Here is a 19,587-nt window from a genome sequence, read left to right as displayed (position 1 = left end):
CTTTTTTTACCTGTATGGCATCCTATTATGATATTGTAAGGGCTCTCACTAGAGGACAAAGCTGTGGCCCTCGTGTGTTTTTCTGAGTTCCATGGTGATCGGCAGTAGGATTCACTCTTTATTCATTTTATTCATGTACTGTGAGAACTAGAGATATGAAATCTTCAAAATGAAAGAAAAAATAAATAATAAATTCATACCAAAGATTAAAACATGTGGAAAAGTTTTATTTTCTTTCTGTTTACTCAATTTATTCTATCTCAGAAATTAAAAAAATAACTGTCACTGACACTGTCCTCCCGTTGTTCATTGATTTGATCGAGCGGGCCCAGTAACGTCTTCATTGTGACAAATGTTACTGTGTTTGATATGCCAAACACAGTAAAAAATAAAAAGTTGGAAATATTTAAGTGCTTTATTGTTTGTTCTTGTTTTTGGCCAAACCTGGCAGTTCTCAAGGCTTAGTCCTGGCTCTGCATTAAGCTATGACTCCTGGTGGTGCTCCAGAGACAATAAGAGGAGTCAGAGAACAAATCTGGGGCAACTGAATTCATGGCAAGGATCCTACCCACTCTACTATGTCTTCAGCTCAAGATGAAGTACGCTTGTGTTATTTTTATGTTCATGAATCAGTATATAGTCCTAATGTGGTTTTAAATATTTAGTTAATTTTTACAATATGTTTTCCTTTTTAAAAATTTTTATTAGTGAAACACCATGAGGTACATTTGTACATCCACAAATTTTTGTGCTTCGGTTTCGATTATACAATGATCAAATACCCATCCCTCCACCAGTGCCCATCTTCCACCACCATGGATCCCAGCATCCCTCTCACACCCATCACCCCCATCCCACCCTGCCTCTGTGGCAGGGCATTCCCTTTTGTTCTCTCTCTCCTTTTGGGTGTTGTGGTCTGCATATGTTTTGCTTTTTGACTAGAGTGCCTAGTGATATTCTGATTTAATTGCAGTTGTACTCCAGGGATAATAGTGTATAAGGCTGTTTAGTGTTTTTTTTTTGACATCTTAACATTGTTTATTATTTGGCAGGTAATTTGTATGTCCCCAGAGTATCACTAAAGCATTACACAGTCTAAGAGAACAAAGAAGGTTAAGAAGTTGAAGAGTTGGGATATTACTTTCCCTCTGCTACTATAATGATTCAATCTGTACAAATAACTTAGATTTTGTGGGTATTCACTTCCTCACTTGCAAATTAGGGATAAACCTTTCTTCATGGAAAATTAGAAGAATAAGTTAATATATATGGAAGTATTCTGAGGATATAACTAGCAGAAGGAGGAAATTATAAAACACTGGAACAAGTTTACAGAGGAGTTTATAGAATCTTACTTTGAGATTCTGTAATCACAAGGACTGTTCGTTTGGTGTACAAACAGTTCATTTGTAGGCATAGAAAAGAACTAAATAATCTCTGATGTTCTTTCCAAGTCGTAAAAATAAATGAATCTATTATCTTCTAGGAAGTGATATTTGCCACAGAAATGGAGATGAGGCCACAAGTGGTGTTTAGTGAAAAAGTGAAGAAAAGTGAAGTCTCACTTTTTCTACTCTTTGAGATATATTTGAAGCTCAGAACTAAATCCAGACTTGGGCGATAAATGATGAAAGGTGTACAAAGATATTTTCACGATATTCCTTTTTTTTTTACCCAACTGAATTCACACAGAAATATATGAAAGCCCCCTGGTTTAGTTGAAGTCATGTTAGCTGTGAAAAGTTACCACATGGTGGTAACTTTCATTATCTTACTCCAGTGACCTTGCCAATTAATTACTTTCCAAGATCTCTAGCTAGTTAAGACTTAGAAATAATTGCTGTCATAATACCAAGTATAGGAACTTCATACACCTGTCAATGTGTTGCAGAACTTGTCCATGAGTAGTATGAAGTCAGCTTTTGCCTACCAGAGCTCAGAATCTAGAGAATAAGTGCTTCAAATGTGAGAGGGAAATTAACTAGTAGCAGCCACTAATTCTCACTGATTCCCTACTTCAGTGGTGTAAGGTTTCAGGAAAGAGATCAAACCCAGAGCTGTAAGAAATAAGCTAAAAGCTAAAATTGGTGTAACGTCTCAAGAAATGGACCAGATCTAGAGCTATAAGGAAGTCCTGTTTCTTATTCCTTTGCCAAAATTTAAAGTCACATTGGTTATAATCAACTGTGCTTCTTGTACTTCATTCTAGTTTTGTAATGCTTGTATCTGTCTCTCTTCTTGCCATTCAGGAGTACTCAGTAGCTAGGATGCCCTATACATTATGTCCTAGATGCTAGAATTTCTCTAGAACTATTAAGTTCTAGGCATTTCTAAATTAATTGCATCTATTCACTTGTGATTCTCTTATCTGCTATTTGTTTATCTTACGTATGCAAAAACTGAAGCAAAGAGTAGTTCAGTAATCTTCCAGCTAAGTGGAAAAGTTAGAACTAAAACATAAGCTTAACACAAGATCCTGCTCTTAAAATCACTAGCATCATTTCATCATTTAACTGTATCTCTTGAAGAAAACATAAAGACATTTTTTTCCAATCTTAGGAAGACTTGGGAATAGAGTTTCTTTACCTGTTAGCTCAAATTAATTTTTAAAATATTTTTTCATTACTAGACCCTGCATTCTACACTGGTAAAAGGTAAAGGTAAAGGCCCTCCCGTTGATCGTCGATTTGCTCGAGCGGGCCCAGTAACGTCTCCATTGGAGACTTTGTTGTTACTGTGTCTGGCATATCGAATACTCTCGGTAGCTTGCCGGGCTCTCCGAGAGGGGCGGAGGAATCGAACTCGGATTGGCCATGTTGGCCGCTTGTAAGGCAAACACCCTACCACTGTGCTAAAACAATTAATATTTCTGGAAATATTATTGTTTTTCTCTCTGTGGACTTCTCACAACAGTTAAGAATGAGAGGCAAGCCAGGCAGGGTTCCACCATATCAAGATGAGATAGATTTTTTCATGACTGAGTTGTGTTTTGAGGAGATTATTCATTTATTAGGAAAGTAACTAAGAAATATCCTTTAAAGTGGTTGTTTTTGTCTCATTTTTTCTTGAACAGTAAACAAAAACATGCAATTTTATCCACAGTAGTGATTGAATTTGAAATAGATGGAAAGAAATTCAGCAGAATTTGGTTTAAATTGAACATATTCTCCACATTTTCAGTTTCTGTTTTGAGATTTTTATATGTTTTCCAGGGACCATGTTTAGCTCCTCAGCTGTACAAGTCTTGCTTGATAAATTAAAGATGGTTCATGGGGATTTTAAATGTCAGATCCTATAACAGGCAAATGCTTTATTGCACATAATTTTATTTTTAAGGCAACAGATTATGGCTTTTAGAAAAGATAAAAAAGAGTTTAAGGGTAATGAGCCCCACCAGGACTGATCTCTGAGGACAGAACCAGCAATAAGCCCTAAGAACCACTGAGTGTTTCCCCAAAACCAAAAATAGAAAAAATAATTTAATGGAAAATTAAATTGCTTTATTTGCTGTATTCTTCCCCTCTCCCCATCCTGAGAATTTATGTTATATCAGAATGATAAAATTTGTCCTTTGGGCATAAGACCTCTTTGTGTTTTCCTCAGTGCTGCAGAGGGCAATGAAAAATAATTTCTACAGTGATTTTGGAAAAAATATTTGTATTGAAATCATATATCCAAATAGTACTGTTGTACCAAAGAAAGGAGCATTATGAAAAAAATACTGTTTGTAAATAGGAACGGTCACCTATACTCATAAAATGCACAATTAAAAAATTCTTTCCCACATAACTGCCTCTGTTCTTCTTGGTAATAAACTATTTTACCTTTTTTTGATGCACAGAAGCTTATTAACTATAAACTTAGACGCAGAGGAGTCTCTTCTTCTCCATTCCAGTTTGTCACTTACAATCATCACAAAATAGCAGGGCAAGATTTTTAGCTAAAAGGAAAATAGTTGCTTTTGACTAGTGCATTAAAAGAAAAGTCATGAGTGAGATTAATAAAAATCCATGGGGCTAAAGATCCTAGTTATAAGATGAATTGCATGACCCTTGCTTCAGCTGTCTTTTGAGCTACTTAAAAGATGTGGGTCATCACATCTTTTGTTAAATTACAACCAATCTATCTACAAGGATGGATGCTTAGTACTGCCAAGATGTGGAGTAGTGTAGACTAAAAGTATCCTTCTGTTAATCTTTATATTTTATTTCATTTCTATTGTTTGTGACGGCTGGCTCGAGGAATCCTGGTAGGACTCAACTCAGTGTCCTGTGGTACATACGGGTTATTTAGAAAGAGACCTCCAAATTAAAAAATAAAGCAATTCTTGAGACATGGCATATACGCAGTGAAGTGAACAAATTTTAAGGGTATGGCTGAATGATTTCTAACATATGTAACCATAACAAGATACAGAATATTTCCAGTACTCCAGATGGCTTCATTTTCCTGCTGAATTTATACCCTTGAGGTAACCACTGTGTCACTTCTAAGATTTGTTTATATGCTTTTGCATTTTACTTAAATAAAATTATATATTTACGCTTATGAGTCTTTCTCATTAAATATCCTTATATATGTTTTTGTGGGTATTTGTACTCTTGTAGTGTCATGTGAAATGTATATTTAGCTTTAGCAGATATTGTCAAATAGTTTTGCAAAATAGTTGAATCACTTAAAGCTTTCACCAGCCATGTACAAACTTCCAGTTGTTCCATGTTCTTCCTAATGCTTGTAGCACTGTAGTACTGTCCTCCCGTTGTTCATCGATTTGCTTGAGCAGGCACCAGTAACGTCTCCATTGTGAGACTTGTTACTGTTTTTGGCATATCGAATATGCCACAGGGAGCTTGCCTGACTCTGCCGTGCAGGTGGGACACTCTTGGTAGCTTGCCAGGCTCTCCGAGAGGGATGGAGAAATCTAACCCGGGTCAGCTGCGTACAAGGCAAACGCCCTGTCCGCTGTGCTATCCCTCCAGCCCATTATCCTATTTTGTTTTCAGATTTGGCTATGGATATTGTACCATATTTAAGTCCTCTTTGCATTTCCCAGATGAGTAATAATAATTTTCATTTGTTCATATACTTGAATGTCGTTTGGATGTTGTTTTGTATAAAGTATTATCATTTATTTATTTATTTTTTATGGATCACTGTGTGGTACAGTTACAGACTTACAAATTTTCGTGCTTACATTTCAGTCTGTATGAAGTATTTTTAAAAATCTGGATTTGTTATTGATTTGAAGCAATTAAAATATTTGTATATACTATATACAAGGGCTGGAGTGATAACACGGCGGGTAAGACGTTTGCCTTGCATGCAGCCAACCCGGGTTCAATTCCTCCACCCCTCTCGGAGAGCCCGGCAAGGTACTGATAGTATCTCACAAGCACGACAAAGTCTGGCAAGTTCCCCGTGACGTATTTGATATGACAAAAACAGTAACAACAAGTCTCACAATTTGTTGTGAGTCGTTACTGGTGCCCACTCAAGCAAATCGATTAACAAGGGGAGGACGGTGCTTCTATGTACAAATCCTTTGTTAAATATGTGTATTTAAATACTTTTCCTGGTCCATAGTTGGCCTTTTTAACCAAATGAAATAGAGAATATCTTAATATTGTATTAAGATATGTTTTGAAGGACTGGACCTCAGCAGGTAGCGCATTTGCCTTGCATGTCACCAACCTGGGTTTAATATCCACTTTCTATAGAGTACCCACTTTACATAGAGTCCCCCAAATCTCACATTGAGTGATCCTTGGGTGCAAAGCCAGGATTAAACTCTGAGCACTGCTATATGTGGACCCCCCAAAAAGGTATGTTTTGATAAATAGAAGTCCGTAATTTAACTTCCATCAAATTTATTAATCTTTTTTTAATAGAGGATATTTTTTCTGTTGAATAGGAATTATTAACCTACCCAGTGTCATGAAGACATTTACCTATGGTTTGTCCTTGAAATTTTTTTCATATTTAGGTATATGATACATTTCCATTTATTTTTTTCCCATTAGGTAATGATCATGATTTTGTTTGTCCTTGTGCTTGATGTTATGCTATCATAATTATTCTAGCTGTATTTTAACCTTGATATATGCTAGTATATGTGCTTTTATTTTGTTTCAATTCAAAATGCTTTGGTGAGTAAAGGGTACTGGCAGAATCTGCTAGGTTTGGGAGCTGCCAAAAAGACTGTAGAGCAAACACAATGGCCATTCAATAAATACCTCTATTGCAAACCACAACAACCAAAAGGAGAGAGATAACAAAAGGGAATGCCCAGCCACAGAGGCGAGGTGGGGATGAGGATGGGGTGTGGGGGGTGGGAGGAATACTGGGATCATTGGTGGTGGAGAATGGGCACTGGTGGAGGGATGGGTACCCGATCATTGTATGACTGAAATGTAAACACCAAAGTTTGTAAGTATGTAACAGTACCTCGCAGTGATTCACTAATAAAAAATTAATAAAAAATAAATTAAATTAAATTAAAAAAAAGAAAAATGCTTTGGTGATACCACCCCTTTTATATATGCTTATATGCTTTAATCAACTAATTTTTGTGAAGCTTTAAATTTTTATTAGAGTTAAATGGCATGGTTATATTAGTATTAACATTTATGGTTTTCATTTACAAAGCTACTCCACCTTCAGTACAACCAAAGTGTTTCATTACTATACTTAAATCACCTTTAGTCTGCCTTTTCATCACCCTCACACTTCTTCCCCTGCTTTTTGGTAATCTGAGTTTTGTAAACCAAGACTGAATGTTTGTCATTATTCAATACTGTCTATTTCTTGTTTTGTTTCTCTCTATAACACAGATGTATGAGATAATACAGTATTTGTCTTTCTCTCTCTGAATGTTTTTGTTTTACATGATACCTTCCAGTTCCATCCACATTACAGTAAGCTGCAAGGTTTCATATTTTCTTATAAATGAGCAGCAGTCCGTTAAGAATACAACCACAACTTCTTTTTCCATTCATCTGCTGTTGGACATTATGGTTGTTTCCCTATTTTGGTTATTACACTTGGTGCTGTGACAAACATAGGAGTGCACATAATTTTTGAATGAATGTTTTTGTATTTGGGAGCAGATGATGTGAAGTTATACATACTTATACATTTTAGAATCACTTTGTTAGGATCACTCACTTAGAAGTGCCCTTTGGGGATGGTCTGAATTTAGCTCATTAACTTTCCTGTGCCTTCCCAACTTCAAAACTTCCAAGTAATGATTTTAGGAGAAACTGTTACTGTGTAGCAACATCCTCCCTCTAGTGAGAATCTGTTTCTGATGTAACAGGAGAAGGAGATTTATTGTTTCCTCCTGCTGGAGGGAGACAAGAAATCTACTAACTTCAGGTGAGAAAGATTAGCAATGTACTTCAAACCTCTCATATTTGCAATCTATTATGCTATCTGCAATAGGTATGTGGCTTTCTTTTTCCTAAGTAGTATTCCCCTGCTGTAGGGCCAAACCTCATCTTCAACATGTGACCCAAATTAGCAACTGTTTCAGCTTTTTTAGGAAGTTTCATTTGCTCTCTGAAATTTTAGTCATTTTGTCCTTGATTCCACAATTCATGCGTATCTTTAAACCTACGAACCTTTTCCCAGTTTATCTTTGAGGGAGGTTTTTTTTTCTCTTTTTTTGGTGGTTGATTTCTCAACTGTGATGGGAACATTCAAATCTCACTTGAAAGAGAATATCCAGAAAATCATTAGTAGACAGAACTTGACCTTCATATGCATCTTAACTCACGGGCAAGCAGTTTGTGAATGTTTGAGCCAATTCAGTGGAAGGGCAGACAGAATGGATCCTTAAGGATCCTGAGGGAAGTAATGAGTCATTCTCCTTAGGAGTCACAGTCAACATGGAATTCAGCCAGTTTCCAGGAGTGGCAAATAAGATTTAACATTCTCAGTTTTATTTCTGTTTAGAATGAGATGTCAGCTCTGGCCTGAATAAAGAAAATTTTGTTCCTGTAAGCACCTGAATTTGTGATCTCTAGCAGAAGAGTTTAGAAATCAGACCTGGTTTTGTATCTTTACTTGCCGTGTGACCCCATGTGACTGTAAGCAAGGTATTACATCTCTCTAATCCTCACATTTTCAACCAATCACTCCATAAAGTTATTGTAAGGACTAAAAGTACTCATAAGAAAACTGGGGCTTCTATGTTCTAGGTAATACATTTAAAAGAAAACTTTTTATGGGCATAACATATAATTTAGTATGTATTTCTTTTTTAGTTTTAATTTTTCACCGACACAATTAGGTTAGACTATTATTGGGTTTCAGGGGTTTAGTTCATGCCTCTTTTATATATGTGTAATTGTTTCCTCACCCACCACCAAGTTCCAATGCTATCCAACCACTTAATAGACACTTTCACTCATTTCTCTCATTCTTTCTCCCCTTGCTTTCTGGTAACTCTGATATTTTTCACTGAATCTTTGGTTATTTTGTTGTTTCTTGCCAGTATTTTAACATATATTTATTAAGATGGTATTTTTCTTGGAGGAATAGAATTTACATACAGGGTGATACACACATCTTTCTGTTTTTTCCTGTATGTCAGGGATTAAACCCAGGGGTTCACACATCCAAGGGACTGTACCACTGAGTGATATCTGAGTACCAAAGTACACTAATCTTAAGAGTACCATTGAATGAGTTTTGATAAATGCATGCTCCTGTGTAACCCATATCACTAAAATGTAAACATCCTGTCACCTCAGAAAATTTTCTTTTCTTATACCTGCTCAAAATTGGATCCCACTCCCTTAGATATAATCACATTTGATTTTTCTCTGTTTATAATTTTTGCATTTTTAGGAATTGTTTATGACTAGAACTATGGAACGTGTATTCTTTTGTTTCTGATTCCTTTCTTTAGAAATAATTATTCTGATACATACCTATGTTGTTGTTCCTATCAGTAGTGGCTTTCTTTATATTACTAATTAGTATTACACTATATGAATACACCACAGTATGTTTATATATTCTCCTTTTGACTGGCACCCAGACTCTTTCTTCTTTTTTGGTGGGCTATTATGTATAAAGCTGCTATAACCATCCTTTTATACTTCTATTTATATTTTATTCTCAAAGCATATAATTTACACGTTCTTTTTTAAAATAGCCATTCTTGTAAAAAATTTGTAAGTACCTCAGAGTGGAATCCTGAGGCATAGATAGGTGCAAGATTAGTTTTATAAGAAACTTTTCTTGCTCTTCAAGCACATGTTCTCTCTTGAACACGCATTTAGCTTGCTTGTCTCTGTTTCTTTGCTTGCTTATTTCTACTCAGAGAAGCCTGTTTCTCTCATGAACAAATTAATCTCCTTTCCTCTCACATCTTTGTAAGTAAGTTTCAGTCAATAAAACTACCTTGTTTCAGTTTCAAAAACCTGTTAATTGTTTTCATACAGGTTATATCATTGTATGGTGCCAACAGCAAATACGAAAGAATTCTCATTGCTCCACATATTTCTCAGCATCCAATGCTGTCAATCTTTACTTTTAACCAGCATAGTCTTGGTATCTTATTGTGATGTTAATTTGCATTTAACCTAATGGGTAATGATGCTGGATATATTTTCTTATTTTAGTGAATCACCGTGAGATAGTTACAAAACTTTAATGTTTGAGTTTCAGTCATACAATGATCGAACACCCATCCCTCCACCAGTGCACATATTCTACCACCAATGTCCCCAGTATGCCTCCTTTTCAACCCTCCCCCTGTCTCTATGGAAGACAATTTCCCCCATACTCTCTCTATTTGGGGGCACTATGGTTTGCAATATAGATATAGAGAGGCTATCACATTTGGTCCTTTATCTACTTTCAGCACACATCTCCCATCTTGAACGATTCCTCCAACCATCATTGACTTAGTGATTCCCTCTCTAATCCAGCTGCCTTCTCCCCTAGCTCATAAGACAGGCTTCCAACTATGGAGCAGTATTCTTGGCCCTTTTGTCTACTGTCCTTGGGTGTCAGTCTCATATTATGTTATTTTATATGTTGCATATATTTCCATAACTTTATAACTATTCATTTTTCTTTGTGAAATGTCAATTAATATAATTTTCACCATTAAAAATTTAGGGTGTTTTTGGTCTTTTTTATTGTTGTACTGTAGACGTTCTTTATATATTCTGGCTACGAGTTCTTTATTAGATAGCTATTCATGAATGATTTTGCAAGTCTGTGGATTGGTTATTTTATTCACCCTGTTTTTGATCGATTAGTTTATCTTTTTACCTTAGGCTGTGTCCATGTATTATTGAAACTTGGTAATATTTGTTAAATCTAAATATTAAAAATTCGCTTTTCCTTTTTTCCTTTTTCAGAAACGACTGTTGCAGTAACTCTTCTATGCCTCCAGAACAAAAGAGAAAACAAAACGAACAAGTTTCTTTATCCTGTAGCATGTTCATTTTAGTCTATATGTATGTGACAGTAGAGTGGGAGACAGAAAAAAATAGAAAAGGTTATTATGAATATCATTTGCAAAAACAGTACTCTATGCGCAATGATAATGGGATGATTAGGGCTTTTTATGTTGGAGGGTTAGATATCTGATATGATATTTAAGCAGAGATCAATATAACAAGAAGTCAATTTGTGTGTTTGTGTGTGTATGTGTGTGTGTGTGTGTGTGTGTGTGTGTGTGTGTGTGTGTGTGTAGGAAAGGAATCGCAGGCACCTAGTAAAAAGGCCTTTAAATAGAGTTGAAGCCATACAAGGTAGAAACCACCCCAAATACCCTTTTAGACAAACTAAGATATCAAGGGTAGGTTGTTTTGGAAAAATCCTTATTTAGAACATGTTGATGCTATATGCTATTACTCATTAATTGGTACTGCATTACTTAATAATTTCTTAATAACATCCTTATACTTCCTGTATTCCTTAGCTCTTATTTCAAGATGTAACGATGATAGAATTAACACAATAGTGAACTGGATTAAGCCTAGGTCAGAGAATTTTTTCCCATCAGATATGAACAAGCAATTGGGAAAACTTAATCAAGGCTTGTATAAGTAACAAGTAGCTACATTCTTCTTCATAATCTAAGAAAATGTGAAATGTTTTACTCCCTTAACTTTTTCATGCTTAGATAAGACTTTCTAAGTGCAATATAAATTTGACAATTGTAATATAATTTCTTTCTAAAATTTTCCCTAAAATTTTTCACTAAATGTGAGAGATGAAAGAAAAGATGACAGAAAGGTACAGTGAAATACAAAGAAAAAGAAATAAAATGAAAAGCATAAGTCAATAAATGAAGGCATGTTCGACAAAATGAGGAATAAAAGAGTCCTAGAGGGAGATAAAGGAACTAAAGGACAAAACATATAAAAGGAAGTCCAGGGGGGTACAGTGCCACCAGCAGGTCAACCTGTATCCATGGGGCAAGTGCATCAGCAGCCTAACAGTGCATTTGGGTTTCCTGATATCCAAAAATTTCCCCTGTGCTCTGGCTTGACCTCAACAACACAGTACCAAGTTTCTTGAGAAACTAAACCACCAAAATTTAGGTATGTGGGAATCACATCCACAAACACCTCCAGTTCAGCTCTACAAACTCATTTATTTTCCTTAGAGACCCATAAATAAGTCTTGAAAGAGATCAAAAGCCGCAGTTATCTTGTACTCGTGAAAGGCTGAACAGACCAGGGCAAATCCGAATGGGGTGCCCGGTGCCCACCCAAGAAGAGCCCATGGCAGCTGCTATCTCCCATAATCTGTAATTGCAAACATGTTTCCGGCTGGACTCCACAGTCTCAGAACAAACCTCACAGAGATATTAACCTGTTGAAAATTTGGGTATGCTGGTTTTCTGACTGAAATCTCCAAGCTTTCCCAGGGTTTTCAACTGGGTGGCATCTTTGGGATCTGGATGTGACTGCTGAGGCTTCCAGGCATGTCAGAATGTCGGGGGAGGTAGCTCATACGAACCCTGGGCTACCTCCCCCGACATTCCGACACACCTGGAAGCCTCAGCAGTCACATCCAGATCCCAAAGATGCCACCCAGTTGAAAAAGCTACTGTAGCCTTACCTTCCCAATAAAAAATACTGAATGTCCTGAACAAACACAATGACCTCTAAGTACTTGTATTACAAACCATAATGCACAAAAGGAGAGAGAGAAAGAAGAAAAGTGCCTACCATAGAGGTCAGCTTGAGAGTGTGAGAGAGAAATGGGGGGCATTGATGGTGGGAAATATACACTGGTGGAGGGTTGGCTGTTGGATCATTGTATGACTATTGCCCAATCATGAACAGCTTAGTAATGCTTAGTAATGTTCTTTCTCATGGATATTCAATAAAAATTTAAAAATTTATATAAAATAATCTGATAGTAGACCTGAGTAGTCCTGGGTGACCAGAAATAAAACAGAAGAATGTTCTTGGTACCGGATAAATAGTTGTCTCAGGCACATTTTTTATATTACTGTGGTAAAATACTGAAAACAAAATCAACCGTCTTATTCACCTGTATTTTAAAGCATATCCATGTGATTAAAATTGCACAGCCAATTTCAAACCTTTAAAAATGTGAGTTCAGAAATTCAATAGATTTTGTGTATATCTTCTTTTATCTTTTTGTGATCCTGAGTCATGTGTATCATAGTTTATTGTTGCCTTTAAAAATGTGAAGGTGTTTTCCATTAATACTCGATACATATATTTTATTTTGTATTTGTATTTCCTTTCTAATGAGCTTATTCATGCTCCACATTAATGCCAAGTTCATGTCACAAATTCTTTCAATTGTTTCCTTGTACTAGACTGTTTCTGGGGGATGTGGTTTGGACATGCCAGGTACGTTCAGTGCTTACTCCTGGTTCTGTGCTCAGAGATCACTCCTGGTGGACTCAAGGGACCACATGGGGTACTGAGGATCAAACAAAGTTCTGCAGCACGTAATGCAAATGCCCTATCTACTGAACTATTGCTTTAACCCCTAGAATGCTTTCTTTTTTCTAATAAAAATACAGAGAAGATGGTTGCATGGAAGGTGCACTAAGACACCTTGCTGGGTATTGCTAGCCAAAAGAAAAAAAGCATAGACCTTTGAATTGATAAAACTGCTCTCCCTCTAGTACCAGTTTTCCCATATCCAGATGGAGAGTGACGTGCAACCAAAACGATGCCTTTGGTCATCATGTTTGTGGTCATCGGGACAAGCCTTATGTTTATTAAAATTTTGGACAAAGATTGCAAGGTTCTGACAAAACTTTAGTTAAGTAGAGACAGTATATAATATTGGATCAAATCAGGTCCTGAGGAGTCCAGCAAGTTCTGTAAGATATTGCAGACCATTTGGATGATTATTTTCTATATTTCAATAAAGGTCTAGGGAGTAAACTTGTCTTGTTTTTTTGGGGGGGATCACACCTGGCGATCCTCAGGGGTTATTCCTGGCTCTGCACTCAGGAATTACTCCTGGCGTTGCTCGGGGGATCATATAGGATGCCGGAGATCAAACTCAGGTTGGCCACGTGCAAGGCAAACACCCTACCAGCTGTGCTATCTCTCCAGCCCTGGGAGTAAACTTGTCTTGAAGTGAAGCCTGTACTCTCTGGATATAACTCTGGTCAGAACTGCTGGAAACAGGGCAATAAAGGTTTGGCAATGTTCTAACAGACTGAGATGGAAGGCTGTTTCCTAAGCATCTCCAAGCCAAGAGGAAATGCTGCACTGGGACTGAGAGAGAAAACCACCCACATTTGAAGGGCTTGTAGCTAGAAACAAAATTTCTCTCTCTCTCTCTCTATATATATATATATACTATTTATATATCTATATATATATTATCCCAGTAAACAATTGGCTAAAGATCTAGACCTACACTGCTCAGCTGTGTACTGGAAATATATGCTCTAATAAATGGAAAGTTACTGACTTGACTGTTTCAGGGCAAGCAAACTGGTGAAGGGAGATATGAAGACAAATCAATTAATGGAAAGCAATTTAGCAATTCATGTAGGACATGTTCCAGCTTACCAGAATGGAGAGGCAGAACAATCTATTTAGCATAAAAGAAGAGCAAGTCAGACACCCTGAAATTAATATAAACTTAGCAGTTTTAGCAGTTTTGAGTCTCTAAGTTCCATCTCCTTTCACTTATTTTTAAAAAATAATATGGCTAATATACTTTATTTTTGATGAAGAAAAAATTTTATTCATGTGCTAGCAACTTGAGAAAATGGCAGACAGCTTGTGTGCCCCTCCACCTAGGCCCCCATCAGTTTCCTCGTTATTTCTGTTTAAGATTGCAGAATGAACATGTGTCCTGGATAAACAGAGGAGAAGGGTGAATAAAAGCCTTATGAATTAAACAAACAAGTAGATTGATAATGTATTTGTCAAACTACTAGAAGCATATTCGTTTTCAAAGGAGGAGGGTAAGTCAGACCAGTGTGGTAAGTAGATTATATTGTGTCAGTTGCCAGATTTAAACAACATATTGCCTTATAAAAGTATCAACTTAGAAAGTGGGTTTGCAGAGCACAACAGATATGTTGATGAAAGTGATAAGGCCATGATTTTAGATAAAGTTTGAAAAATTAGCTGCCAGATATAGAAAACTGGCACTAGTTGCAAATTACCAAAGGACAAATTCTCTAGCAGAAGTTGACGAAAATTTGACAAAAGAGAGAGTCAGACTTTCATTTATCATAGATTTCCCAGGCTTCAGGGGGCAATTGGAATGTTTAATGAAGTGATTTTTAAAAACATAGCAAGAATTTAGAGACAATTCAGCGAAAGTGCTAATAAAGACAGAATAAATTAAAAACCTCTGAGTGAAAGTATCCAAGAAAACACAACTACCTATGCTCATTTTGTTTTTAAATGTCCTAAGAAGAAAAACTATGAGAAGTCTAGAAGAAAGTATAAATAGTAGTAGCACCTCCTAAACGTCAAACCAAAAGAGAAACAATAGTTAAGAAAACCCTACCTAGTTTAAATTATAGGCAGAACATGTACAATGGGTACTAATATTTATATTTTGCTTGGCTATTATTAGATCTGCTTTGTTTTTTCTCTTGGCTGTGACAGTCTAATGGTCATTATAACAACAGTTCACAGTCTGTACAAATAGGAGTCCCATATGTAAATTTTATGCCAGATTCACCAAAGTTATCTAAAAATATTACAAAACTACTGGCATCATCCTGTACTTCATCACCATCAAAAATATATCAGCAGCTTAATCTATTTACCAAATAATCGTAGAACCGTTGTGAGGCTCACAGAATTTGATGACCAACAACCCATTTGCCATACTTATAAGTAATATTTTAGCTGCTGAGGAGATCATTGTGGAATGGATTTAGTGTCAGCCCTGTTCTAGTTGGTGGATTTGTGTGTCTTAGGGGCTGGAGCAATAGCACAGCGGTAGGGCCTTTGCCTTGCATGCGGCCGACCTGGGTTCGATTCCTTCGCCCCTCTCGGAGAGCCTGACAAGCTACTGAGAGTATCTCACCCGCATGGCAAAGCCTGGCAAGCTACCTTTGACGTCTTCGATATACCAAACACAGTAACAACAAGTCTGTCAATGGAGACTTTACTGGGCTCCCTCGAGCAAATCGATGAACAATGGGAGGACAGTGCTACAGTGCTACAGTTAAGAATATATTCAGAGCTTTCATAAGAAAAAGGACCTTATGTAGAACAAAGTGAACAGGCAGACAGAAGCAAATGCATGTCCTTTCAAGGAAACTTCTACCAGACCTTGTTGATCTTCAGACTTTGGATCAATGTACCAACAGAAAATGAAGACTTATTACTCACTACAGGTCTTGTTATGTTACATGAAGAATTACACTGAAATGTTTTCTATGGTATAAACAATGAGTTATGAAGTGGGAGAAGTCGTCGAGCACATGTGGTGCCTGAGCAAGGTGTCACCTGCATCTAGCTTCTTGAGATGTGTCCTGGGGTTAGAGAAACCCATGTTATCTCTTGAGTGCATTTCTCTCACCTTCATTCGCTCCTTCCCCTTCCTAAAAGTCTCCAAATAAAATTTGATCCTACTCAAAAAAATTGTTGGTGAACCTAAATTTCCCAAGAATTTGTGAGAACTGATCATTTCTTTGTTTTAAATACATTATGATTTTAGTGAATTAAGGAATAAGAACTTTATTTCCCCATACATTTTCATTGGTAACATCTTTTAGAAATAGTAGTACTTAATGTATCTCCAGCAAGACATGGTCTCTCTCTCTTTCTCTGTCTCTCTCTCTCTCTTTCTCTTTCTCTCTCTCTCTCTTTTCTGTGTGCAGTATCATTTTGATCATCAAACTGCTGCTAGGATGCTCTCACCTGTTACTGCAGATGCGCTGGGAGGCACTGTTCCCTGGCACTTGCTGTAGGTCAAGGTCGTGCTGCCCGGTACAAGGCCGCACCCGCACTGCGGGCCAGCACACGGGAGCCTTTCCCCAGACCAGTTTTTTTTCAAAATATAAAAGAAAAAATAAAATAAAAAGTCTAATTCTGGACTGGAGAGATAGTACAGTGGGTGTTTGAACCCGGTTTGATCCTTTGCACTCCGTATGATCCCCAAGACTTCCAGAAGTGATCTCTGCTCAGAGTTACGAGCAACCTATGAGCATTGCTAAGTGTGGCCCCACAACTGAAAAAATGTTCTGCATTCAATGTTATTGGATTCCATTATTGGTACTTGATCTATGCAGGACTCTCTATAATATGAGCAAAAAGAAAAAAAGAAAAGAAACTTCTCACCTAGAAATGGAGTGAAATCCTGATAAATTTTATTGGGACTTTGTGGCCCAATTTAAAAGGGATAGGAACTAATTGGGAATTATCTCCCAGGATGATATTTTATTTATTTATTTTCATTTTTTATAATTTTATTTATTGAATCACCATGAGAGCAGTTACAAAGCTTCGAGTCTAAGTCTCGGTCATAAAATGAAACACCCATACTTTCACCAATGCCCATTATCCACCACCAAAAACCCCGGTATACCCCCACCCCACACCCTCCCACTACCTGTGGGGCAGATGATTTCCACATTACTCTCTTTCTCGAGCGGGCCCAGTAACGTCTCCTTTGGAGACTTTGTTATTACTGTGTCTGGCATATCGAATACTCTCGGTAGCTTGCCGGGCTCTCCGAGAGGGGCGGAGGAATCGAACTCGGGTCGGCCATGTTGGCCGCATGTAAGGCGAACGCCCTACCCGCTGTGCTATCGCTCCGGCCATGTGATTTTGAAATTCCGAAATTTTAGCACTTAAATCTGGAGCGATTTCTGCCAAAAGCCACTGGGTTTCGAGATTTGCTTCTGAGTCTCTGGGATTATGGCCGTTGAGTAGCTTGATCAGGAGCAAGAGAGGCCATTCGTGGGCGATGACTTGGGGTCTTGTTGGGATGGGGAGACCAGGATCGGTTCCACCCCCATCCTGCGAGGCCCAACAAGTTTCGTCACTGCGGGCCCAGACCTGACTATCCAATGGCCTCTGGAGGATGACGGCCACTGATCCGCTAAGGGGGAGCAGGAGGGGGCGCAACACCCTTTTTCCCCTGGGGTGGCCCAGCGACAATAACCTACTGCAAGGTACAGATGCATTTCTGCCAAAAGTCGCTGGGTTTCGAGATTTGTTTCTGAGTCTCTGGGATCAAGGCCATTAAGCAGCTTGATCAGGAGCCAGAGAGGCCATTCATGGGCAATGACTTGGGGTCTCGTTGGGGTGGGGAGGACAGGCCCGGTTCCCCACCCCCCCATCCTGTGAGGCCCAACAAGTTTCGTCACTGCGAGCCCAAGCCTGACTGTCCAATGGCATCTGGAGGATGACAGCCACCGAGCCACCAAAGGGGAGCAGGTAGAGTGACAACACTCTTTCCTCCCTGGGGTGGCCCAGTGACAGTAATGTACTGTGGGGTCCGGATGCATTTCTGCCAAAAGCCACTGGGTTTCGAGATTTGTTTCTGAGTCTCTGGGATCATGGCCATTAAGCAGCTTGATCAGGAGCCAGAGAGGCCGTTTGTGGGTGATGACTTGGGATCTCGTTGGGGTGGGGAGGACAGGCCCGGCTCCACTCCTATCCCATGAGGCCCAAAATGTCTCGTCACTGCAGGCCCAGACCTGACTGTCCAGTGGCCTCTGGAGGATGACAGCCACCGAGCCTCCAAGGGGGAGCAGGCGGAGTGACAACATCCTTTCCTCTCTGGGTGGCCCAGCAACAGTAATGTACTGTGGGGTCTGGACATATTTCTGTCCAAAAGCCACTGGGTTTCGAGATTTGTTTCTGAGTCTGTGGGATCATGGCCATTAAGCAGCTTGATCAGGAGCCAGAGCCAGAGAGGCCATTCGTGGGCGATGACTTGGGGTCTCATTGGGGTGGGGAGGACAGGACCGGCTCCACCCCCATCCCGTGAGGCCCTGCATGTCTCGTCACTGTGGGCCCAAACCTGACTGTTCAGTGGCCTCAGAAGGATAGCGTCCACTGGGCCGCCAGGGGGAACAGGCCAAAGCACGAAACCTATTCCCACCTGGGTTGGCCTAGCACCAGTAACCTACTGCAGGGACGTGATGCATTTCTGGGTTTTGAGATTTGTTTCTGAGTCTCTGGGATCATGGCCATTAAGCAGTTCAATAAGGAACCAGAAAGGCCATGCCTACAATTATATAGCTGAGCCGGAGGTGGTTTGTGGGTGTGTTTCCCACATACCTAACTTTTGGCCGTTTACTTTCTTGGTAAACTTTGCCCCAAGTTTTTGGGGTCTGGCCAAAGGCACAGAAGCAATTTTGGGGTATCTGGAAGTCTGAAGTTGCCATCAGGCTGCTGATGCACTCGTCTCACAGGTACAGATTGACCTGCTGGCGGCACCATACCCCCCCCAAGATGATATTTCAGGTATCATTTGCTTTTAATAAATTTGTGTATGCCACTTCCCTTTCCTATATTAGTATTTCCTTTCAAGCTAAAGGAATCTAAAGATAAATTTTGCCTTTTGTTTTTTAACAAAAGACAAAAATAGTTCTCAGCATTTGTTTTGCAGCAGTTCTAGAGGCAATGTACAGAGTGATGAGGATAGCTATGCCACAGACCTTCCCTGGGAACTAATTTATATAGTTTGTGTCTATATCACAGCATTTCTACTTTTACTATACATTAATGTTATTGTAGGTTTTACTTATACAATTGATAGGCTATTTGGGGGTGGCTAGGAACACTTTACAATTCTGTAAAAACACAATGACAATTGCTTCTCTGTGTTCTGCCATTTTACCTTATGAAAGAGTTCATTGAAACACTATGATACAAGGAGAGCTGTAGAAAGGAAATTTTCACATTAACAAAACAATATTGGGACACTTTTACTTATATAACTACTTAAATGGTCTTTAGTAGAGAACATCCAGCAAACCGTATTCAGCGAAGAGAAATGATTCTAAGAAGTAGTATCTACCAGATTTTTTTAAGTGAAAGAAGCTTTAAAGATAGAGTTTTCCTGAGAGAAACCTTTGAAAAAGTTGAAACCAAGAAGTTGTAATGAAGGACTGTTCCCTCAAATGCTTGT

At 38.4% G+C, this 19,587-nt stretch overlaps 1 protein-coding gene and 1 non-coding gene across 2 annotated transcripts in view; both read right to left on the bottom strand.

Moving 5' to 3' along the window:
* Positions 1 to 19,587, bottom strand: part of TRPC5 (transient receptor potential cation channel subfamily C member 5) — a 208,719-nt gene that overhangs the window by 123,989 nt on the left and 65,143 nt on the right. The window lies entirely within an intron of this gene.
* On the bottom strand, positions 16,313 to 16,489 carry LOC130034311 (small Cajal body-specific RNA 16). The gene has a single exon (XR_008794083.1). It is a non-coding gene; the product is annotated as a small Cajal body-specific RNA 16 (non-coding RNA).

This window comes from Sorex fumeus, unplaced genomic scaffold, assembly GCF_029834395.1.
Source record: "Sorex fumeus unplaced genomic scaffold, SorFum_2.1 ptg000058l, whole genome shotgun sequence".
In the NCBI taxonomy this organism is placed as follows: Eukaryota; Metazoa; Chordata; class Mammalia; order Eulipotyphla; family Soricidae; genus Sorex; species Sorex fumeus.
The sequence above is the reverse complement of the archived record's forward strand: the minus strand, read 5'-3'. Positions and strand labels throughout refer to the sequence as shown.